This window comes from Macrobrachium rosenbergii, unplaced genomic scaffold (genome assembly GCF_040412425.1).
Source record: "Macrobrachium rosenbergii isolate ZJJX-2024 unplaced genomic scaffold, ASM4041242v1 13908, whole genome shotgun sequence".
In the NCBI taxonomy this organism is placed as follows: Eukaryota; Metazoa; Arthropoda; class Malacostraca; order Decapoda; family Palaemonidae; genus Macrobrachium; species Macrobrachium rosenbergii.
The window spans coordinates 733,772-759,980 of NW_027100725.1; positions in this window are offsets into that span (position 1 = coordinate 733,772).

Sequence of the window (26,209 nt, forward strand, 5' to 3'; positions counted from 1 at the left end):
GTTCTCGTGAGGACTCCTCATGGACTGCCCACCCGGCAATAAAAGAAGAGGCCATGCGCAAATTATCTCTCTCTCTCTCTCTCTCTCTCTCTCTCTCTCTCTCTCTCTCTCTCTCTCTCTCTCTCTCTCTGTGTGAACATGGCAGTAAAGGTGTTTTCTCTTGTCTTCGTTCTTTCTTTTTTCGTCTGTTTGCAGGAACAAAAGAAAAACAATGGAAAAATATGGTCGTTTGATTGCCAGCAGTTGCAGACAAGAAATATATATATCATATATACAGAATATATATATATATATATATATATATATATATATATATATATATATATATATATATATATAATATATAATATATATACATATATATATATATATATATATATATATATATATATATATATATATGTATATATATATATTTATACACATATATGCATATATATATATATATATATATATATATATATATATATATATATATATATATATATTTATATATATATATATATACATATATATATATATGTAGAGTCTACTGGTCACTTTTACCAGACACATATGTAATTCTAATATTCAATGCCCTCTTAACTTCTCGAAAAAAGCTATCGAATTCGAGTTAAGAGGGCATTAAATGTTATTAGAATTACATATATATATATATATATGTATATGTATATATATCATATATATATACAGTATATATATATATATATATATATATATATATATATATATATATATATATATATATATATATATATATATATATATATATATATATATATATATATATATATATATATATATATATATATATATATATATATATATATATATATATATATATATATATATATATATATACAGGCAGTCCCCGTTTTGACAGGGGGTTCCGTTCTTCGCAGCGTCGTACCCCAAAAATCGTTGTTCGAAAATCGTCAAAAATCATAAGAAAACCTTACTTTTAATGCTCTGGGTGCATTGAAAACGATGTAAACTGCATTATTATTGAGTTTTACATCAAAAAACCTTCAAATTATGATTATTCTGCCGTTTAAATATATTTCTTCCGTCAGATCGGCGTCTTTTACGACGCAGTCGTAACCCCAGAACATGCGCCTTCTAAGCGGGAAATAATTTCTGATGAATATATTTGAAAAGCGCCAGTAACCTCGGGCACGTCGTAGCTGGAACAAGTAAACCGGGGACTGCCTGTATATATATATATATATATATATATATATATATATATATATATATATATATATATATATATATATATATATATATATATATATATATTTACTAAAAGGACCTCATTCAAACTGGATGGTATCTAATGGAGTTTTTTTTCAAAAATTTTAAAGCTTTCTTGGACAAACAGTCCACATTATCAAGTATCCATACCTTATGGATACTTGATAATGTGGACTGTTTGTCCAAGAAAGCTTGTAAATTTTTGAATAAAAACTCCATTAAACCATCCAGTTTGAATGAGGTCCTTTTAGTAAATCTACTAATGCACAGAACAATTGTGTATGTGATAAAGTTAATATATATATATATATATATATATATATATATATATATATATATATATATATATATATATATATATATATATATATATATATATATATATATGTATGTATATATATATATATATATTTTTTATAAATATTACTCCTGTTCGCCCTCGATGTATTTAGGTGTAGGAATATTAGTCAGATTGACCTCGACAGAGAACATCTCTGCCCTGCCCGGTAGGCTAGACAATTCAAAATAACGATCACAGCAGTAGACAGATGGCGCGCATAGGCTGGGCAGTTTAAAAACAAAATATGCTAGGGCATTAGGGACCTAAGCCTCAGAGAGGGTTTACACTCAATGACCCCCTAGTTATGGTGGCCTTAAGCTATCTTCCTCTCTATTCTATGCATTCGGCGATGCCTTTGTTAAGGTTGGATTGCCCGGGGCGGTATGTCAAGAGGCCACCTCATCTGGCGGGAACGAAGCGAGGTCGGTCAGAGAGAGAGTAAAAACGGTCACTGAACCAGGGTGCACGCGGAGAGCGTTCCGAACGCTATTCTTTGTTCTTTATGACTTTTACTCCTACATCTATATTAATTAGTGAATTGGGAAGACTGCCAAATTCCGACTCCTGAGGTCCCTCGTTTGCAGGCGACTTTGACGTTCACGGTAAGTCCGATTCTTGTTGAAGCTTCGTCGATTGACTAGTAACTTCGTCTGTATTTCAAATTTCCTTTGTTTTCTTCCTTCAGTCTAGATTAAGCCAAATTATTATATTGTTAGCTTCAATCCCGTTATTCCAGTAAAATACCTAGGTTAGGGTAAGCAAAACAGTTTTAAGTCTCGAGGCTTTTTTTATGCCCAGCGTCCGAATGTTTGGAAGAACCGTTGCGTTTGAAATCTAAATTTCATCTAAAATATTCTTTGTTAAGGTTAATTCCCCTTAACTGGCGACCTTTGGCTAATTAACGACTGTCTTTGAGGTTAACTTTTGGCTTCAAGTGGCAGGTTACGTGTATTCTTGGTCTGCAGGGCCGTAAAAATTACGTAAATTGAGTAATAAAAGATCAGCCGAGACCCTACATGTAACATTGGCGACCTTGCGTAGAATCTAAAGTAAATTTTAGAGAAAGAATCTGGAGAAAAGGAAATTAAATTACATTAATTCCAAAATATAAAAGTCAGATATTGAATTCCATTTCACTCTTCCAAACAAAGAACCAGGCATAATAATAAGCAGTAAAGAGAATAGTTATAATAACAGGTAGTGAGAAATTAGCGTAGGTAGGAAGGGTGCGACTCGAGAGCAGAGCGAATCACAATTTGTGTCGTTTAAGAAAGGGCATTTTACCGCGTTTGGCATTCGAGAAGTCGTTCAAATAACGAATCCTAAGGCGAGAAAAACGGAGCCCATTTCATATACACAAAGTAATGTAGTAATCGTGTCGGCAATTCCGATCGTTATTGTTCATATAGCGGGAATCAGGTAAAAACCGTGTCAGTAAAATAGCAAACGAACGGAAATAGTAATTTTACAATAAAATGTACTGTTCAACAACGTAAATTCACGCTGGTAGGCCAGCAGTTTTTTCATTCTTTTGTTTAATGTCCGGGTGAGAAGAACGATAACAAAAGACACAAAGTTGTTTGGTAATTTAGTTTTCCATCCATAACGTAAAACGCTATGCATGATTGGTATATTTAAAGTAAAATCTGGATACCTGCATTTGTTTCGTTCGTTGTTTTGAATTTGTGCTAAAAGAAAATACCCGCCATCTTGGATTCCTCCGCTGTTGTTTGAAATTGTTTAAACTGTTTGAGTAACCGCCATTTGATGTTTTGCCTCCCAAGGTTTTGAAATTTAGGCCCTAACGGGACCTGGCCGCCATTTGAAGACCCGTGTTATTGTCATCCGCTGTTGTGACCAGACTCTGCTCCCGCCACTCTTGGTTCATTTTTTCTTTTCGTAGTAGACCCACCTCCTTAAATATCTTAGCTAGACAGACTTTGATAGACAAAACCAAAAGATAATTTAGGCAGGGAAAGATAGGCCTTAGTTAGGAGTAATACCATAACAAGTTCCTATACAAATACATGCTGTAAAAATCATATAAAAAGAATTTAAAATTGTAGCTAAAAGTCTTGTGACGTCGCATCGGCTCCCAGGAAAATTACGATAATAAAGCAAAATCCCTAAGGAAGCCAAGACGACGCATATATCTGAGTTTATTAAGATCCATGCCATTGTGCATTTATAAAATCTTTGCTTTACATGTTCTCAACCAGCAAGAAATTAGCTGATTGAAAATCTCTCTCTCTCTCTCTCTCTCTCTCTCTCTCTCTCTCTCTCTCTCTCTCTCTCTCTCTCTCTTCATTCAAGTAAGCATTCATAACCTAACCTAAGTGTACGTGACCCTCTTCAAAGAAAGAACGGCCGACACTAGGCTAATTAATTCAAATACAGTAAACCAAATAAAAGAAACACCTCTGTCCCACAATAGATGAGGACAAGTTAAGAGTAATTACAATACAGTGATAAACTGTCGGTCACGAGTGAGGCCTGCTATCCAGACCAAAGCAAACAGTAGTTTTTCACCCTCTGAAAGAAGAAGGGGTTAGCACTGGGTACTGGGACCAGCCACTCACGAGGATCTTTAAAGAAAAAAAAAAAAAAACAAAATTCACTTTATTCCACAGTGCCAATAATTTGCTGCACTGTCATCACTCGAATAGCTTACTTCTCTCTCTCTCTCTCTCTCTCTCTCTCTCTCTCTCTCTCTCTCTCTCTCTCTTTTACCTTCCCTTTCTCTCTCATTCGATTGTCACACTCTGCAGGGGGTGTAGAGTGCCTTTCCTCCCATATAGCCTAGTTGGACTCCAGTAGAGGGTCCCTAGGAACACATTGGCACCATAAGTGCCACCAAGCAACATATAGAAAAATAAATAAAACAAAACAAAAGGGAACACAGAAGAGAAAGTTCTTCTGGAACCTAACCTGCACCAGTGCCTAGGGATACTGAGTGCCACCAGTGTGACCTGTACATGGCACACCCAAACTACAGTGCAACCTTTTGAAAGGGTGCCACGTCATTGAAGAGACACTTCCTCGCTGCCCAAATCACGCCCGTCGACCCGGTTAGATGCCCTTCCCCACCAGAACCATGGCAGCAGAGCATTATAAAACCTTCCTGGGGCTGGGGACGGCGGCAGGTCTCACCAGCTCAGAACTTACCACCTGGGTTAAGGAGCAAGTGGACGACTTGGCCAAGCGGGAGAAGGAAGAAAGACTTGAGCAGAGGAAGTATGAAGAAGAACGGGTGTAGGCCGAGCAGAGGAGGTATGAAGAAGAACGAGCAGAAGCAAATAAATTAGAAGAGGAAAGAGAAGAAAGAAGAAGACAGCATGAGTTAGCCTGCAAGGAAAGTGAGCTAGCCTTCAAGGAGAAAGAGCTCGAGCTGGAAAGAGCGAAAATGGAGAATGCCGAAGCTATGGCTAGACAGCAAGCCTCCAGTCCTACACCTGCTGCATCAAACGCTCCAATTTCGAGCATCAATTCCCTAGTCCCCAAGTGGACTGAGGACGAGCCAAAGCATGGCTGGAGGAGATCGAGGCTCTTTTCGATAACTACAGCACCACGGAGACGGAGAGAGCCTTAATACTAGCCAAGCATATGGAGGAAAAGCCAAGGCAGCGCTTCGCTCACTGGAGAAGAGCCAGAGAGGCAACATGGCGGAAGTTCGTAGAGTCATTACAAAGGCCTACGAGATAACCCCAGAAAAATGGAGACAACGGTTCCGAGTCTTGCCAAGAAAGTCGGCTGGTCTTGGACGGAATGGGCATGTCACAAAACCCAGTCCGGTGCGCGCTGGTTCGACTCCTTGGCCTGCACGACGTTTGAGGATCTTTTCAATCGGACCATGCTAGAAGACCTTTTCCAATGTGTGCCTGGGCCCCTTGCTGTATATCTTAACGATAAACAGCCCTCCACACTTATGGAAGCTTGTCGCATGGCTGATTCGTGGGAAACCTTCAATCAGTCGCATAGCACCTCTCAGAAGCGAATCATTCCTCAGCCTACCTCTCGAACTCCACTCGCCTCGAAGAATGGACTGCCTAGCAAGACCATGTGCAACTATTGCAAGAAGGGGGCCACGCTGAAGCTGAGTGCCGATACAAACTCGGCACTAATAAGCAGCCTAACCCTACCAGCCAGAACTCCGCTCCCGATTCATCCGCTCAGCCCTCTCCTCCAACAGTTACTGCAGGCCACCGAGCCCATCAAAAGGCCCATGCAAATCCTGTGGGGCTGCCAGCCACTACAATGCTGGATCTCCGGCCTGTCCACATCATGTCCCCACCACAAAATTTGTCAACCTAATCAGCACTTCATTTTCTGCTGCTGGTCCGCACCGGATCCTTTACCCCGAGAGACTGGGAACCCAGTTCATCTCGGTGGCCCCTCTTCAGAGCACTAGCCTGCCAGTGACCCTTCTGGTCACCGTAGACACTGCGGCAGACATTAGCCTGATCACTAGGGCCCAAGTGCCAGCCGGTGCCATGGTTGACGAAGAAACCCGGTGGGAAATGAAGTGGATAGAGGGCCACACCATTACCGTTCCCACTGTCCAACTCCAGGTTAGGACACCTTGGGGCACGATACCCCACTGCCTTGGCGTGGTAGGTGGAATTCGGCCCGGGTGGCCTTCTTGTTGGGTCGGGATCTTCTCTGGGGGAGCCCGTTACCAACGCCACTTCTCAGCCGCGTTACCTCCTCCACGGAGGCCCCATCTAAAACTCTCAATAATTCAAACCTCCACCTTCCGCCCACCAAAGTGGTCCATGGAAGGGCACAACCCAAACTGTTTCAGGCCTAGCCCTCTCCAATCACGAAGGGCTGGCCCACCAAGAGGTCCTCCCCCTCCCCGAAGAGATATTCAGGAGGAGCAGTACCGCTGCAGGACGTGCAAGCGGACAGACCACTCCACAAATTGGGAGGGCTGCCCAAACAAGCAACGCCCAGCGGACGCCCCGAACAAAACTCTCCGGAGAGGCTACGATCTCCTGCTGGGGCAGGAATCTCTGCCGCAGCCAAACCCAAGTCGTCCGCGAGGTATTGCACCTCTGGACCCCTTGTCAGGCATGCCTGACCCTCAACTGCTGCCAGTGCCACTTGCAAGCACTGAGCAGTGCCAGACTCCGTCCGTCACGGACGTTGAGCTACCAATTAAAGGCCCTATGCCGGGTCTAAATCATGAGGCAAATCCTCCTCCGGGAGATTTAGGATTCCCCATGCAGTTGATCATTGCGACTGGAGAGCCTCCAGCACCCGAAACTTCTTCTTTGCCAATTTGACTCCAGGGGATGAACCCTGGAGGATCGAAATGGTACCCCTTCCTCTGGAAGACCAGGAACTGGCCTCCTCGGACGCAGAAGTCGAGATCGCTCTCGCTCCGGTTGTCGCAGCAGCCGGAGTAGGGAGCCCTCCTGCAGCTTTTGAAGTTGCCCCTGACTTCACCCCGCTAGCCCTTCTGGCCTGTCCCCGAGTCGGTGCCCTCATCACCTCCTAGGCCTGCTAGCTACTGATAGGCCTTGGAGGAACCCGAAGAAGAAGAAGAAGGGGTGGAAGAGAGCCCAGTAGTTGCTGAGCTGTAAGCTCATCCAGGCACTAGTGCCCTCTCGTTACAGTGCCCTACAATCTTAAGAGTGATCCTGGTCCCTTGCCCAGAGGAGGTAGCCAGGGTGATCTCTTTTACTTGTACATAGCCTAGGCCGCCTTAAGTACGGTACATCAATTTAGTAACCTTGTTCCTTCCACTTACCACCGAGCCGCAGTAATCACGTAAGTAGCATAACGAATTCCAATAATCTTAACTATTGTGAAACGAGCCACGATGCTCATGACACGCATGGCCTAAGACCTCAGTGAGGCACCCATTTATCACATGAGGCAACCCTCATGACTGAACTAGTAATTATTCATTGTATTAAACATAAACCACGTTGTAATTTAGTTAGATCATTAATTCTTATGTTGGTGCTACGGTCGGGTTAGGATAGGTTAGGCTAGGGAATATCATAGAATGTACCACTAGGCTAGGTCTAAAACACATCATGATTGAAGGAGGTAGCCTATAATAACCGTAAGCACCTTCTCGTACTATTAGACTTAGGTAAAGTAGTGATTATAGCTCATATCCTATCTAGGGTTAGGTAGTTCTGTAGCTAGGTAGGCTAACCAGGACTAATCTGCTCAGGGGAAGGAGAGTAACCTACTAGAGGCGAACAGCTTGCTTAGTATAGACCTTCACGCCCGAAAAGGGAGTGAAGGCCCTCTTAAGGGGGGGAGCTTTTATAAATATTACTGCTGTTCGCCCTCGATGTATTTAGGTGTAGGAATATTATTCAGATTGACCTCGACAGAGAACATCTTTGTCCCGCCGGTAGGCCAGACAATTCAAAATAACGATCACAGCAGTAGACAGATGGCGCCGCGCATAGGCTGGGCAGTTTTAAAAACAAAATATGCTGTGGCATTAGGGACCTAAGCCTCAGAGAGGGTTTACACTCAATACCCTCTAGTTATGGTGGTCTTAAGCTATCTTTCCTCTTATTCTATGTCTTCGGCGATGCCTTTGTCAAGGTCGGATTGCCTGGGGCAGTATGTCAAGAGGCCACCTCATCTGGCGGAAACGGCGCGGTCGGTCAGAGAGAGAGACAACAAACGGTCACTGAACCAGGGTGCAGCGTGCGTGCGAACGTGTTCTTTGTTCTTTATTACTTTTACTCCTACGTCTATCTTAATTAGTGAATTGGGAAGACTGCCAGAATTCCGACTCCTGAGGTCCATCGTTTGCGCAAACGACTCAACGTTCACGGTAAGTCCGATTCTTGTTGAAGCTTCGTCGATTGACTAATAACTTTTCTGTATTTCAAATTTCTTTGTTTCTTCCTTCAGCCACCACTTAGGGATATGTGTTTACGAAGTCTAGATTAAGCTAAATTATTATATGTTAGCTTCAACCCCGTTATTCCAGTAAAATACCTAGGTTAGGCAAGCAAGCAAAACTCTGGTTTTTAGTCTCGAGGCTTTTTTCTTTTGTATTTAATCCATTGTTTGGAAGAACCGTTGCATTTGAAATCTAAATTTCATCTCAAATATTCTTTGTTAAGGTTAATTCCCTTAACTGGCGACCTTTGATTAATTAACGACTGTCTTTGAGGTTAACTTTTGGCTTCAAGTGGCAGGTTACGTATACTCTTGGTCTGCAGGGCCGTAAAAATTACGTAAATTGAGTAATAAAAGATCAGCCAAGACCCTACACGTAACAATATATATATATATATATATATATATATATATATATATATATATATATATATATATATATATATATATATATATATATATATATATATATATACTCACTATATTTAGCTTCCTGAAAGAACAATTTGAAATGATTCATCATCTAATGATAGACTTTACATAAAGTTAATTTCCTCTTTTTCCTCATTCTTCTAAATGAGTTTCCCTGCTCTCACCCATCTTGATGAATTATTCTTTTATACTTCATTTGAGTTTAAGCTCCATTATACAATTATCATATCTTAAAAGCAAGCAAAAAAAAAAATGACCTAAACATGTGACACAAAGAAACATAAAACATTTCTTTCAGCGGAAAATGCATCCCATATTCAACTTTATATGTACCTTATCAACATGCAATCACGCCCTCCCGGCTTTTGATATGGTCTAATGTTCAGCTGGACATCATATGCGAATAAAAGGCGCAGAGACCCAAATGCAGAACGGAAAAGAAATATAACAGGTGTAAACAACAAAGTTTTATGTGATTCAGTTGCTATTCTGTGACCTAGACTTTTTGTTGGAGGTGAAAAAATAGATACTCTATAATATTTCCACTCTCCTCTGTGTCGAATTGTACACGACAGGTCAGCTGGGCTCTTGCCAAAACCTTTGAGAGTCGGAATATACCGGACTTCCTTGTATGTGAACTAAGAGACGAGTGGAGATTTGTGAAAGTGAAAGCATAGAAAGGACTTGGGAGGCGGGATTTCATAGTCACTTTGAGTGGCAGGGCATCAGAGAAATTGATGATGATGATGAATTTTATTACCAATACAAAATTCAGTACAATTTTATATTTCTCGATGATACCTATTTTGGATGTGGTTTTCCCAAATTACTAATTGGTGAGATTCCAGGTTATTACTGATAGTTCCAGAATTCAGAAAATCCTGTCTACGATCCCAGTACCATATATTTACAGCCACAGTTGGAATTCCCCTCATAATAATAATAATAATAATAATAATAATAATAATAATAATAATAATAATATATTATTATTATTATTATTATTATTATTATTATTATTATTATTATTATAATAAAAAATACTCATAGTAGTATGAGTCTTAAAATGGAGAAGCAAATCCACGGTTATGTATATGTACATATATTTAAAGATAAATATAGATAGCTTTCGGGAACTTGTTCGGTTCCCTTTTTCAATCTGATGCGTTGATGTAGCACTCCAACCAAGTAAACATAAAAGGACTCAAAACAAGCGAAGTTGTTTATAAACTATGGAAGCGGTCGTCAAATATAGATCAGGCAATGCCGTCGTTTTCTGATGAAAGTCCTGCCAGTCGTCTGGGACGTCTAATTGGTCGTTGCTCGATGCGGTCGTTTTGCTGGTCATCAACTGCATAGGAGGCGCCTGCAACACGGTTGCTGGAAGTAACCGAGTTACCTGAACGGGAGAAAGAGAGGCAACCGCAGCATCAGGTGTGGCTAACGAGACAACACTGTCATAATGGGCTTTATTCTTAAAACCTTTAATGTACTTCCTGGAAATAAGGTTGTTGGTGAATTTATCTTCCTGTGTAAAAGATTTATTGCCTTCCATAGATAAACCACTATCTGTCGCCGCACCCTCCACTAGTCTTCTTATGCCTACATCTTTACTGCTAAAAATTACTTTGGATTCTGCCCAATTTATGCGGTGGTCGAGTTTAAGACTGTGACTAACTAACACATTGTTTTCTGCATGTAACTCGTATGCTCTTTTGTGTTCCCCGATTCTTGTGAGCAACCCTCTACCACTTTCCCCAAAATATTTAGAGCCACAAAATTTCATAAATACCAATATGTTTATTGTTGTGATTCTAGAGCCCACAATATGATGTATACTTATTGTACTGTTGTTGTGTAAAAAAATACTTTTGAAGTCTTTTAATGGTGTTATTATAATTATAGACTATATTTATCTTATCATTATGATTTTTGTTTACAATTTTCCTTATTCTGTTCAAGTGTGGATTAAAGGGATTTTGTTCACTTTCTTTTTATCATGTTCTTTTGAGGAACCTATATAAAATATCCTTCTTTTTTAAAAGCATTATTAATAAAAATGTTCAGGGTAACAGTTTTTTTTAAAACATCTTTGATGTGTTTAAGTTTCTGTCAATGAAGTCAGGGTTTTGCAAATTTTCAGGGCTCTGCAAAACAAAATTGACCAAGATGTTGGTTTTAACTTCGGTTATTGTGCCATGAGTAAATTATTATTATTAAAGTGTTTAACCAGACCACTAACATTGTTTCAGCTCTCATAGAGCTGGCCCGAAGGATTTTGGTTAAAATACTAGGTCTGGGCCTGAGATCAAGCGCTAGGACCCAATAGATCTTTTTCAGTACAATTACATTGATTATGAATTAAATGAAATTAAAAACTGCACATAGGTGACATCCTCTCATACTGAAACACATACAATACAATAAATACATTTACTCAGAGTTCCATACATATTAAAACATAAATTAAAATTCAGAATATAAATTAAGCAAAATTTTTTAAGTTTTGCCTTGTTTTTTCAGCAAATGTTAAAAGGGTTTTCGTGCTTTTATTATTTACTTATTTTTGTATTTTATTAATTAAATTACAGTTCTTCAAGAACATCAAAATTGGAAAGATGGAAAATGTAAAAGATTCTGACAAAATTTCTTTCACCGATCTATTTCCAAAAGTTGACATTTGTTGTTGGTCATACTTTGGACACTCACATAACACATGTCTGACTAATTATTCTGAGCACTCAGGAGCCGGGCCATGTTACTGCTCATAAAGTGCCCATATGTCAGACAAGTATGGCCTAGTCTGAACGTCTTAAAATTACTTGCAGAGGTGTCTCTCTCTCTGATATGTTGAACTCCATTTTTAACATCAGGTTTTATTTCTTTCAATTTATTACTTTCAGGTTCTTCATCCCATATATACTGCCATTTATTTATGATACCCATTTTTATGGGAGTTACATAATCTGTAACAGGGATATTCACATTTGATCTTGTCATGTGGGTTGCTGCTTTAGCTGCTTTGTCTGCATCTTCATTTCCTTTGATCCCTACATGGTCAGTGATGATCCAACATATTTCTACATTTTTTCCATTATGGTAATTTATGGAGATATAATTTAATTTGTTGTACTATATTATTTTTTCGTAACTTTTAATAGCTTCTATGGCGCTTCTCGAGTCACTGAAAATCACAAAATTATTGAATGATGATTCTTTAATTATTTTTATAGCTGATGGAATTCCACACAATTCTGCTGTAAATACAGAAGCATTATTAGGAAGAGAGAACTGATAAGTTTTGTCTTGGGACACTGCAGCATATCCCACTCCGTGTTCTGATTTTGATCCATCTGTATATATTGCATAATGTGGACCTTTTCTGCTTATATGCTTTATTGTATGTTGTCTTGTTCTGGTGTATATGAATTACTTTTTGATAAATAATTGAAAAAAATTCTCGTTTTATTCATTGTCCAAGGAATTATTTTTACTTTTAAAAACTTGTATATATATATTCAGAATTCAAACAATCTTCTAGCTCTAATTGGGAAATGTGTTGGATGGTTGTTTATAAATATCTCTTAATTCAAATAAATTTTTGATTGGAGAATCACTAGTTTGAATTCTTAAAGAACTTTTCATTGTTACTAGTTCTCTATGGAGAGACAAAGGCAGTTCATCACATCCAACTTGTAACGATGATTTTGGTGATGATCTAAGGCTCATGAGTATATTCTAAGGCCTTCATTGTCAGGGTTAACATTTTCAGCACTTTCGTCAGATGCTGAGCCATATACTTCCCATAATCAATAATGGACAGAACTGTTGCTTTATACAGTACAGGAAGGGTATGTCTATCGGCTCCCAAGTAGTGTTCGATAGTTTACTAATTAGATTTAATGCTCTTTTACTTTTAGATTTTACATATGTAATGTGGGCTCTCCAGTTCAAGTGGGTATCAAATACTAATCCCAAAAATTTTGCTGGTTGGCTAGTTGGTATACTATGGTTTCAGATTTTTAAATTATTTCTTCCCCTTTTTTCCACTTTTTATTTTTATAAAACATTACTGCTTGAGTTTTATCTATGGAAAATTTAAAGCCTACAGATGAATTAATCTATTTTTACTATCTTTTATTAACGATTCGTTCTGCATGTTTTATTCAGGGATGTTGAAAAATATTTGGCAAAATCATCCATGTACAGGTTACTTTTAATACCAATAGGTAGATTTTACTGATATCATTAATTGCTAAAAAAAACAATTTGCCACTAAGGACGTTCCCTGTGGAAAATCCATTTTCAAATGGAAAATGTTCTAGACAGATCATCATCAATTCTCACCTGAAAATTGCAGTTTGTCAAATTCTGTATAAACCTAAGAAATGTCCACAGATATTTGTTTTTGTAAAAGTTTTAATAAAGCATACCTCCATGTAGTATCGGTGCTTTTTTGTCAAAAAGACAGCTACAGTAATTTGTTTTTGTTCAAAACCTCTACGATATGGTCTTCTAATTACAGAGAGAATCTAATGTAGATCTGTTACACTTACTAAACTGATGGGAGATAAAATTTTATTTTCTCAATATGCCATGTTAGTCGAGATTTACCATTTTCTCTAACAATTTGCATAAACAACTGAAAGAAACCGGTCTGTAATTGTTTACATGGCTATTTCCTTTCAGGTTTGGGGATGGATATATTAACTAATAAATCTGGAAGTAAATTTTCGAAGCCATAAATGATTATAAAACTCTAATAAGTATGACTTTGCCAAAGGTGCTAAAGATCATCTCAAAACAAATATTGTCACCTCCAGGAATAAAGATTTATTGCTGTTCGAGAATCATATTCCAACTCTGACATACTAAATTTTCTATTATAATATATAGTCTTCTATTGTTTCAAAATTTACTGTTATTAATTCTATTTTATTTTTTTTTTTGCGTGTTCTAAATTCTTATCACTGCTAAATATTTGCAAAATCTCATCCCATTATATAACTTTTTCTTTTGGATCAAGTGTTCTCTTTCCCATCTTTTAATATGGCATGTCTTGGTGGTTTGACATAAGTACCATTTATTTTCCTGAATTTTCTCTGTTTTTTGTATGCCGTATTATTAGCATGGTCTGATAAATTTCCTCCATGAAACTTTCACGCAGCTTGAATTACTTCTTTTTAAATTTTGCAGATATTTTGTTGTAATACAGGTTTTAATGTATCAATTTCGTAATAATACAGTCATTTTTTTAAAGTTCTTCCTAATATCAATAATTTTTATTCGTTTTATTGAACTTTCTATTCAAATTATCTAATAGTCTCCTAATGCCCTGTTTTATATTTATTAATTCTGTTAACTCATCAGACCACCAGGGAACTTTGTGTTTTGTTGGATGGGGTTTTGACTTTAGTATTGGAATCAGCGGCATTTTTAATGAAATCAGTAAAAATTTAGTCTTTCATTATGGTCTTTTAAATATTCTCTTGGATATTTCTAGTGTCATTTCATATCACTCTCAATCTGCTTTATAAATGCTATAGTGAGGACATTTTTGCAGGATATTTTGCAATAAGAAATTAATGTTGGGAAAATCATTGTTCATCAACTGTATTCCATTCAGTCTGTCAACTATGCTTGTTGTACATAAATTAAGTCTACTGAGAAAATTTTCAATGTGCTTTTTAAAAATATGTCACTAATTTCATCATCATTTATACAGCACATGTCGTTTGAATCCATGAACTCTTCTATTTTACCACCTGTTCTGTTTGGAGTTTGTACAATGACAGTCCCATATTGGGTTGTGAGTTAAAAATCACCTTGATATTTTAGGTTCCTTTGTATTGGTAAAAACTATCTTCAAGTTTATCAATGTCGTAACTTTTATTTGGTTGGTTATATAAAAAGATTATGTAATTACTATTTTTATTCGTATTTTAATACTTGATATTTGCAAGTCAGTGATAAAAACTCAATAACATACTCTTGTTATATACATATAAACAGTACCTAAATTTCCTTCTTCTTTCTAGATGTAGATGAAAAATATTTACCTATGTTGATATTGTTTTGTTGACATGTTGGAAACATAGTATCATTGTCTCATATTCCCTAGTAATCGTTGTATTTCTCTCGAAATGTAATCTGGTCTGAGACCATTTAAATTCCATTGTGTAATATAATTATTGAAAGTATAACGTTAGTGTATTTTGAAGTGTTATTTTCTTTTTGTGGATCGTTGGATTTGCATTTTCTAAAATCATGTTTACAATATTTATTTGTTTTTCTTTATAAGACATTATGTGTCCAATGCACATACAGATATTTTTCTGTTGGAAAACTAGTAGTTTCATTATTTCTGTAATTATAAAATTTCGTATAGTGTTTGCTAAACTGTCCTTTTGTTATGCTTTCATTTTTGTTGCACAGTTCAATGAAACACTCATTACATTACGTATTTTCATGTGTCGTTTTTTAATTTACTCTTGCTGCACCTATTGCTTTAATACTGATGGAGGAATTTTCTCCCATCACATAATCATTCTTGACCAATGGTTTGTTCCTTTATTTCTTTGATGTTTTGGGTATCTGTTTCCTGGGTTTATTATTACTTTAGTATCATTCATATGTCTTTTTGGTTTATGTTAAATTATAGGGTCTCAAATTGTTTTAATGTATGTTTTTAATAGTTGGTTTTTTTGGTCTTGGATGAAGTTCTCTCTAAAGGCCTCGTTTTTTCTTTAGTTTCTAATTCATCATAACTATCTTTCTGTTCCTTCTTGTCTTCTAGTGATTCCATTTCTGTTAATTCTCAAATGAATTTGAGCAAAGTGTTTACATTTCTTGATCCTTTGCTATTTTTTCTTCTTAAAAGTGGTTATTTTTCTTTGAGACTGATCTATCAGGGTTTTGTTACTCTTATTTATTTCCATTTTTTTTCATTGTTTGATCTAATTGTTTAAAAGTTCATTTCTTAGCGGGATGATTCAAGAAATGAATTCTAATTTGGCCTCTTTTATAGGCATTCCTGTCCTTTCTTGAAAAATTTCAATTCTGTATTGTATATATATTCACTGATCTTGCAAGTGATTTTGTCCACTGGAGTTCATTTTGTTCACTACACCCACTCCCTTCGAAGTAGGTTCCTTCACGTGGTGAGGGGGTAAGGGGCCCTGGCTTTTCTTCTTCGTTCTTACGAAGAATAAGAGCCCGGACCCTGACGGATCACCTACAAACCTTTCGATTTAAATGGCGTGGATATTTTCACTTTCGTACAAATTTCTTGGACCTGGTAAATAGGAAAAGGTATCATAGCTGGGATTGGGTTTATATCCGAAGCTAAATAGTGAGAACCGTGGCAGGACCATCAACTGCCGATAATGTTCGGACCTGAGTTTTCAGGCGGAACTATTCTACGGGACTGGACCACGGATTCCAGGGGGGTCTAGTTCTGGGAATAGGACTCTCGGCATTCTGTCCGGTTTGCCCATAATGTGATTAAGGTGGGGATGATTGTATTCTAGTAATGCTCTCAGTCCTATCAAGCGGTTTGGCTTACACTTGAGCCACTCTAATCATGTTATGCCATCCCCTTTGGGGTAGGGTAGGGATGCGGACATTTGGGAGTCAGTTCTCACTTGTGCCATTAGTGGAGGAATAAAACTCCATGAAAGGCTGATGATATCTTTTAAGGCTTTCAGGTTTTATTTTTTTTTTTTTCCTCCCTCAAATCTTTATGGTAATTGAAATTAAAGATTCGAGTACCCCTGGGCCCATTGATGGTAGTGACTCGGCACAGATGACGACCACTGGAACCTCCTGTAACAACCTTTCTTTGGAAAAAACAAACAAGAATCCAAATGTAATCACACTGGAACCCTATACTCCAGTACTCAATAAATCAAAAAAAGTAAATATCGTCTTGACCCAACCTTGACTCACTTCGACTCTCTCTTTGGGAGTGGAAGTTGGTCAAGGTTTCTAACCATGGAAACAGAACAAAAATTTCAGCCCTAAAAGTTAGAAAATTTTTTATTGAATAGACATTCAACGACAGAAATGTCGTTTAGACAAATAAAAAAAAAACTTGGCTTATAGAAGCCACAACAAAAAAACCAGTCTGAGGACTATCTGTCAATAAAAAAATAGACAATATTAAATTAAAGTAAAAAAACATGACACTATGAACAGTATTCAGGGTACTATTGTACTTCCTGAAAATAATGACGAACCAGTTGATAAAAAAATACTGTTGGACTCTCTTAAAAAAGATATACCAAAATCCAAGATTGTGAGGTATATATAATACCAAGTAAACAAAATAATAAAAACATTAAAATTGCAAAAATAAAATTTGAGGGTCAAGATCTACCTCAAAAAATAAAAATTTTAGGTCAAAATAGAGAACTTGAGACCTTATGTTCCCAAACCACTGCAATGTCAAAATTGTAGTAAGTATGGGTACAAAGAAAAATGTCGTAGAAATGAACCTGTATGCGCTTATTGTGGATCTACTCAAACATACCACACAATGGAAATGTAGTGAACCAAAATGTGTAAACTGTGGGCAGGATCATCATGCAAGATCCAAAGAATGCATGTATTACATATACAATACAGAATTGAAAATGTTACAAGAACGAACAGGGATGTCTATCAGAGAGGCTAAATTAGAATTAAAAGTGAGAGGAATGCAAGATCCATCTAAGAAACATTCATATTCTTCAATAACAAGAGCAAAAATGAAGTAAAAACGGAAACAGATAGAAATAACAGAGCACAGAAAAGTAAATCTCAAGAAAAAATTAATAATTTAGAAATAAAAAATAAAATAGAGAATAAAGAAACGGGTACAAATGAGATGGATAATATTTTATCCAATTCATTAGAAATATTAATGCAAATAGACACACAGGAAGATGCTGCTACTAAAGTAACAGAAGAGGGTAGAGATAGACTGGAAATTAAAGATAAAAAAAGGCCTTTGGAGAGAACACCACCCAAAACGAAGAAACCAACTATTATTAGAGAAACATCAGTTAAACCAAAGATAAAGGAGATGAAAAAGGAACAAAAACAAGCTAAGAATATACCTTTATCTCCTAAAATAATAATAGAACCTATGAAGGCAAATGTCGAGAACACTGAAGAAGTGAAAGAGAATCATACCATAGATGATAATGATTATGTCAAGGGAGAAGAGATTACTCCTTCTCCAGTAATTGGTACAAGAGCAAATGAAAAGAGAAATACACATGATAATACTTGTGGATGTAATGATTGTTTCATTGAATTATGCAATAACAACAAAAGCATAACAAAAGATGCGTTAACAAACATTATAAGAAATTTTATGAAATATAGAAAAAAAGAAAACACAGATTTGAGTAACCATGAAAAAGGGTGCATGTGCATTGAGCACTTAGTCTATTATAAAGAAAAACAGATGAATGTCGTGAGTAAATTATTAGAAAAATTCCAAATTGATAATACAAAAAAAGAAAGTAAAACTCGACCGCTATAAAAAAATATTTTCAATAGTTATATTATACAATGGAACGTAAATGGTCTACAGACCAGATTACACCTAGGAGAAATACAGCGGTTATTAAAAGAATATGAACCAATGATATTATGTTTGCAACATGTCAACAAAACAATATTAACGATAGGTAAATATACCTTAGCATCTTCATCAAGAGAGGAAGAAGAAGGGAAATTTAGGAACTGCTATATATGTACATAACAAAGTATGTTATGACAAAGTACCTGTAAACTTTACTGATCTGCAAACGTCGAGTATTAGAATACGAATAAAAAACGATAATTATGTAATTCATAATTTGTACAATCAACCTAATAAAAATTATGACGTTGACAAAATCAAAGAATTACTTAATAATACTAAGGAACCAACGTTAATAGTAGGTGATTTTAATGCCCACAACCCAATGTGGGACTGTAATTGTACAGAATCAAATAGAGCAGGAAATAAAATAGAGGAATTCATAGATTCATATGACATGTGCTGTATAAATGATAACGAAATCAGCACATATTTTCTAAAACACATGGAACATATTCCTCAATTGACCTAACTCTATGTACAACAAACATAGTAGACAGATTGGACTGGAATACGGTAGATGACTTGCATACAAGTGATCATTTCCCCATATTAATTTCTTTATTACAAAATAACCCCACCAAACATGCCCCTCGATATAACATTTATAAAACAGATTGGGAACAATATGAATTCCACACCAGGAATATCCCACCATTTGAATATTTGAAAGACCATAATGAAACTAATAAATTTCTTGTTGATTTCATTACAAATGCTGCTGATAAAGCAATACCAAAATCCAAATCTCATCCAACAAAACACAAAGTCCATGGTGGTCTGAAAAACTAACAGAATTAATAAAACTAAAACACCAGATTGGAAGACGACTAAATAATTTGAATAGAAAATTCAGTAAATTAAACAAAACTTTACCAATATTAGAAGGAACCTTACAAAAACTAACTATATTATTATTAGAAATTGATACATTAAAACCTCTGTATAATAAAATATCTGCAAAGTTTAAAAGAGAAGTAATACAAGGAAGAATCATTTCATGGAAAAAATATGTATCAGATCTCTCTAAAAATACTCCCATACAAAAAATATGGGAAAAATTCAGGAAAATAAATGGTACCCATGTTAAACCACCTAGACATGCCATAATAAAAGATGGGAAAAGAATACTTGATCCTAAAGAAATTAGTAATGTAATAGGTGAAAATTTAGCAAAAGTAAGTAGCAACAAAAATTTAGATGAGCATTTCCGCACAAAGAAAAATAATATAGAATTAATAACAATAAATTTTGAAACAGTAGAAGATATATATTATAATAGAAAATTTAGTATGGAAGAGCTAGAATTTGCTCTGTTGAACAGCAATAAATCTGCCCCTGGAGGTGACAATATTTGTTTTGAAATGATATGCCATTTAGCACCTTTGGCAAAGACATACTTGTTAGAGTTTTATAACCACTTATGGCTTAGAAATTTATTTCCTGATGAATGGCGTAAAGCCATAATTATTCCAATCCCCAAACCTGGAAAAGATCCCAGTAATGTAAGCAATTACAGACCAATTTCTTTAACAAGCTGCTTATGCAAATTACTAGAGAAAATGGTAAATGCTCGACTAACATGGCACATACGAGAAAATAAAATTTTAACTCCCACTCAGTTTGGGTCACAGTGTAACAGGTCTACATTAGATTCTCTCTGTAACTTAGAAGACCATATACGCCGAGGTTTTGAACGAAAACAAATTACTGTAGCTGTCTTTTTGACATTGAAAAAGCATACGACACTACATGGAGGTATGCTATATTAAAACTTTACAAAACAACAACATCTGTGGACATTTACCTAGGTTTATAAAAAACTTTTGACAAATCGCAGTTTTCAGGTGAGAATTGATGATGTTCTGTCTAGAACATTTCCTCTAGAAAATGGTGTTCCACAGGAAGCGTCCTTAGTGGCACACTGTTTACGTTAGCAATTAATGATATCAGTAAAAATCTACCTACTGGTATTAAAGTAACCTGTATATGGATGATTTTGCCATATATTATTCAGCATCTCGAATAAAACATGCAGAACGAATCATTAATAAAAGCATAGTAAAAATAGATGAATGGGCTTTATCTGTAGGCTTTAAATTTTCCATAGATAAAACCAAGCAATCATGTTTTATAAAAACAAAAAATGGAAAAAAGGAGAAGAAATAGACTTAAAAATCAGAAACCATAGTATACCAATTGGCCAAACAGCAAAATTTTTAGGATTAGTATTTGATACTCATGAACTGGAAAGCCCACATAACATACATGAAATCAAAATGTAAAAGAGCATTAAACCTAATTAAAAAACTGTCGAACACTACTTGGGGAGCCGATAGACATACCCTTACTTTACTGTATAAAGCAACAGTGCTGTCTATCGTTGACTATGGAAGTGAAATATATGGCTCAGCATCAGATGCAATGCTGAAAACAGTAGACCCAATTCATAATGAAGGTCTTAGAATATGTTCAGGAGCTTTTCGATCATCACCAACGTCTTCATTACAAGTTGAATGTGGTGAACTGCCTCTGTCTCTCCATAGAGAGCTAGTAACGATGAAGAGTGCTCTGAGAATTCAGACAAATGATTCTCAACCAAAAATTATTTGGATTAAGAGATGTGTTTATAAACAATCATCCACCTTCTTTCCCAATTAGGGCTAGAAGATTGTTTGAGTCACTAAATATGTATATACAATTACCTGTAATGTTAAAATTGCCTCCTCCTTGGACAATGAATAAAATGAGAATTTGTACACACTTGAAATATTTATCAAAAAATCATTCATATACTCCAGAATACCAAAGACAACATGCAGTAAAGCATATAATCCGAAAAAGGTCCACATTACGCAATATACACTGACGGATCTAAATCACAATACGAGTGGGATATGCTGCAGTATCCCAAAACAAAACGTATCAGTTCTCTTTCCCAGACAATGCCTCTGTATTTACAGCTGAGTTATGTGCAATAGTATCGGCCATAAAAATAATTAGAAGTCTCATATAATAATTTTGTAATTTATAGCGACTCCAGAAGTGCTATAGAAGCTATTCAAAGCTATAATCCCAAAAATAATATTGTACAACATATATAAAATCTCACTCCATAAATTGTATAATAAGGGAAAAAATATTGAAATATGTTGGATCCCTGCCCATGTAGGGATTAAGGGAAATGAAGAGGCTGATAAAGCAGCTAAAGAAGCGGTCCACATGACAAGAACAAATGTAGACATCCCTATCAGTGACTATACAAAATATATAAAAACAGTCATTGTAAAAAAATGGCAAAATATAACAAAAGAACCTGAAAATAATAAATTAAAACAGATAAAATCCAGTGTTGGAAAATGGAGTTCGTCATATCAAAGAGAGAGAGACAAGCACAAGTAATTCTGACACGTCTTCGAATGGGCCATACTCGTTTGACACATGGACACTTAATGAACAGTCCATGTGGCCCTCTTCCCAAATGCCCAGATTGCAATGTGCTGATAACAGTTAAGCATATACTGTGTGAATGTCCAAAATATAACCTGCAGCGATTATCAAATTTTGAAATAGACCGATAGAAGAAATTTTGTCAGAATCTTCAACGTTCTCAATAGCACCCATTTTAATGTTCATGAAAGCTGCAAATTAATTGGAAAAATATAAGAAAAAACAAACAATAAGTATAATGAATTTTAAAACAAGTAAATTTTATGATTTTACTTAATTTATTTTAAATTTTAATATACCTTTTTAGTGAGTATGTATGGGAGCATGAGTTTAAATGTATTTATTGTGTGAGTGTGTTCCAGTATGAAAGTGTTTGCCTTTTTACAGCTTTTAATTTCATTTTCATTTTCGTTTATCATCATTGACAGTGACCTGTTAGGTCCCAGTGCTGGGCTTCTAGCCTAGACTTGTCATTCCATCCTAATCCTTCAGGCCAGCCCTATGAGAGCTGATGGTCAGCTCAGTGGTCTGGTTAAACTATTTTAACAATAAAAATACACCTCCACTGTGTCGCATGTTTGTCAGATCCACAATATGCACATACAATTGTATTACGGCAATTTTTCTTTGTATGTCCATACATACTACAGTTTTGGCACTCTAGTGGTTTTGGAACATACGGTCTCAGTTCTCTGCTTTGGCCCAAGATTTAAATTTTTAAGGGTAATTCATGGCCTTCAAATTTTATATTTGCTATTCTTAGTGTTTTTCCATTACTCTGTCTACTGGCTATGTTGTATATTTCGCAGTCTTGTACATTGTTGTACCTTTCTTTAAGGGAATCTAGCAATTTTTTCTTTTCTATTGGTTCATCATTATCAGGGAGTACTATGGTACCCTGTACGCTGCTCATATTGTCATGTTTTTTTATATGTACTTTTCCATTGTCAATATTTTTTACATTTAAGTAATTTTCTGATTGATTTCTTGTTGTGGTTTCTGTCAACCACATCTGTTCTTTACTTGTCTGGATGACATTTCAGCAGTTGAATGTCGATTCAATAGGAAGTTTTCTAATTTCAATGGCGATATTTTTTTCTCCGTTTCTAAGTTCAGGAATCTTGACCAACTTCCACTCCCAAAGAGGGAGTCGAAGTGGGTCAAGGTTAAATCAAGATGATTTGTTTTTTTTTTTTTTTTGGTTTGCTTTTCATTTTAGAAATAGGGCTCCAGTATTTTTCATATTTTTTCTGATTTTTTTCCAGAGAGAGGTCCGATGAGGTTTCTCGGTTGTCAACTCCTGTGGCGAGTCGCTACCATCAAAGGGTACAGGTGTACTTAAATCTTTAACACAATATAGCATTAAGATTGAATTAAAATAGAAAAAAATAAACCTGAAAACCTTAAAAAGATATCGTCAGCCTTTCATGGGGTTTACTCTTCCGCCAATGGCACAAGTGAGAACCGACTCCCAAATGTCCGCATCCCTACCCTACCCTACCCCATAGGGGATGGCACAACATGATTAGAGTGGCCCAAGTGTAAGCCAAACCAGCTTGCTAGGACTGAGAGTATTTCAAGAATACAATCGTCCCCACCTAATCATATCATGGGCAAACCGGATAGAAATGCCGAGATTCCTGTCCCTAGAACCAGACCCCCAGGAATCCATACTAGCCTAAAGAATAGTTCCGCCTTTGAGCTATCAATCTGATAACTCTTAGGTCTGAACATTATCGGGCAGTTGATGGTCCTACCACAGTTCTCACTATTTAGCTTCAGATATAAACCCATTCCCAGCTACCCCTTCATTTGGTACAAACACACCAGGCACCCCCACAGTTATACCTGAAACCCCCATATGAACTGATATCTTTTGCCTCCGACATGCTGGATGGCCCAGCAAGCAACGTATTTCCCAAAGCATCCCCTTATAACTAGAAATGGTTCCGTCAAAGATCTGCCCTGCGAGGGATAAATCTACGTCCACGCCCCTACAACTTGCAGTTTATTTGCTTGAACATCGCATACCGTTTCTTTCACAGGACGCAAAGGCCGATCGGAAAACATTGATCCGAATAATCCTTCATTCATCAGGTTAATGGAGGCACCTGTATCTAGAAAAACCCTCACATGTCTACCATGTGCAAACCCAATTACGACTGGTTTCAATTCCAAAGGTTCCCCCAACAATGCTATATCCCAAGAGACATTTTCCTTCATTTCCCCACATTTAGTGTCCCTGTTCCCCAAAAATTTTGTCCGCTCCTCGCAGTTTCCAGGTAAACCCCCTCGAGGAGCTATCCTTCCTGAGAGACCCGTGCTTTGAGGGTTGTTTCTATTCTCCATCTGCTTCAGGAGCAGCCAGAAATGCCAACCATGATATGCGGACTTACAATCACAATATTTTACCCTGCAGAATTTTTGTGTGCCCCCTGTTTGTTGCAATTGTAACAGCGTCCTTGAGATCCCAGACTCACGGCAGAATTGTTTCCACCTGTCTTGGCACATAGTCTCGTTACCGTAGAGTTAGAGTTACTTTGTGTCTGCTGTTTTGGGATAGCCCCAGAAGACTTCGGGATCCCATCTATAAAGGAACTGTCTATAGTTGGACACTTTGCTAAATGTTTCTTAATTTGCGTGAACAGTAAATTATCAAGATCCATGCATACTACAACAATTTCTCCAGATTTTCTATCGAAATTGTGGCATCAAAACATCTGGCACTAAATGTAACCAGCGAACCCTGGCCCTTGGGACCTTAAAAAAGAGTTCTGAGGTCTCGAACTACATCACCAGCTGCAGCTGTTCCGTCGCCCGCTCTCAAAAACTCCTTAAGTTCATCCCAAGTCTCACAGTTCAAAAGTGGTGACTCCGGCAGCATTCTCAATATCTCCCATGTTCAAACTAAGAAATGCCTTCACTTTATTAAAAGCTTCTACTTCACCCGTTATTTTCTTGGCCGCCAAGAAATTCGTTACTCCTCTATAAAAATTTCGAGGAACTGGAAGAATGCCATCCACTCGGCCCGGAAATGGCGGACGCCAACGGCATTCACTGATGTGAATTCTAAAACATCGTAACCATATCTTTATTTTCCTCCCCCATATTTGCAGTGCCAATCGTACATCAGACCTCAATTTCATTCAAAAACAAACTACCAAAAAAAAAAAAAAAAAAAAAAAAAATCCCCTATAAATTATATATACTAAATATATATATATATATATATATATATATATATATATATATATATATATATATATATATATATATATATATATATATATATATATATATATAAAGAAAAACAGGAAAAATAAAGAAAAAAAAAAAATTCTAAGTGCTAAAGTGCAATGGAAGAATAACTACTTCAGTCTTCCCTCCACGAAAGAAATTGGTCTCTTAGAAAACGGGAGCCGTAGGCTAACTCTGATAACTCCTAACGCCGTCACCATTCATCACTGGCGTCACCCCCTTGCTCCCGTTCCCCAAACACAACTGCTTTTGTCAACGAATGTCTGAATTAGTAACTCAACAATGAATACTTACCCACCATTGGCCCCCTTACAGACCCTCTTAATCCCTGTTACGCAAATCTTGAATGACACATTCGTATATCGCAAAGACCAACTATGCAATCCCATTTAATTCATTCCTAACACTCCCACACTGTACACTATGCTGTCCGCAACTGCCCTTCTCTCGCATCACCTTCCCCCTCAAAGCGAGTGGGAGACCGAAAAATTACCTCTGTCAGCTTACAGGGCTACCCCTCTATTCATTCACAAACCACTGAAACTAATTCACTATATCACTTAAAACCAACCTCACCAGTCTCTTCGAAACTTAAAAAGGTTCGACTACGCTGCCACAAAAACAATTAACCATAAAAAAAATAAGTTCCTGTTGTCTTACCTGTCAGCTCTACGTTTTCTCCAGGGTTGGTAGGCTGGGTGACAAGTCAAGAGATTCAGCCAGCTACTTCCCTCAATACACTCTCTCTCTCTCTCTCTCTCTCTCTCTCTCTCTCTCTCTCTCTCTCTCTCTCTCTCTCTCTCTCTTTTCAGGTCTCAACAAAACACGGTACCCAAAATAATTTATTGACTAAAGCAAAACAAGCAACATATTGAACTGGCAAAAGAAAGACTTATAGGTAATAGTTAAGACAATAACAAATTACTACCCAAAAAAAAAAAAGATTCCCTAACTTAAAAATCCAA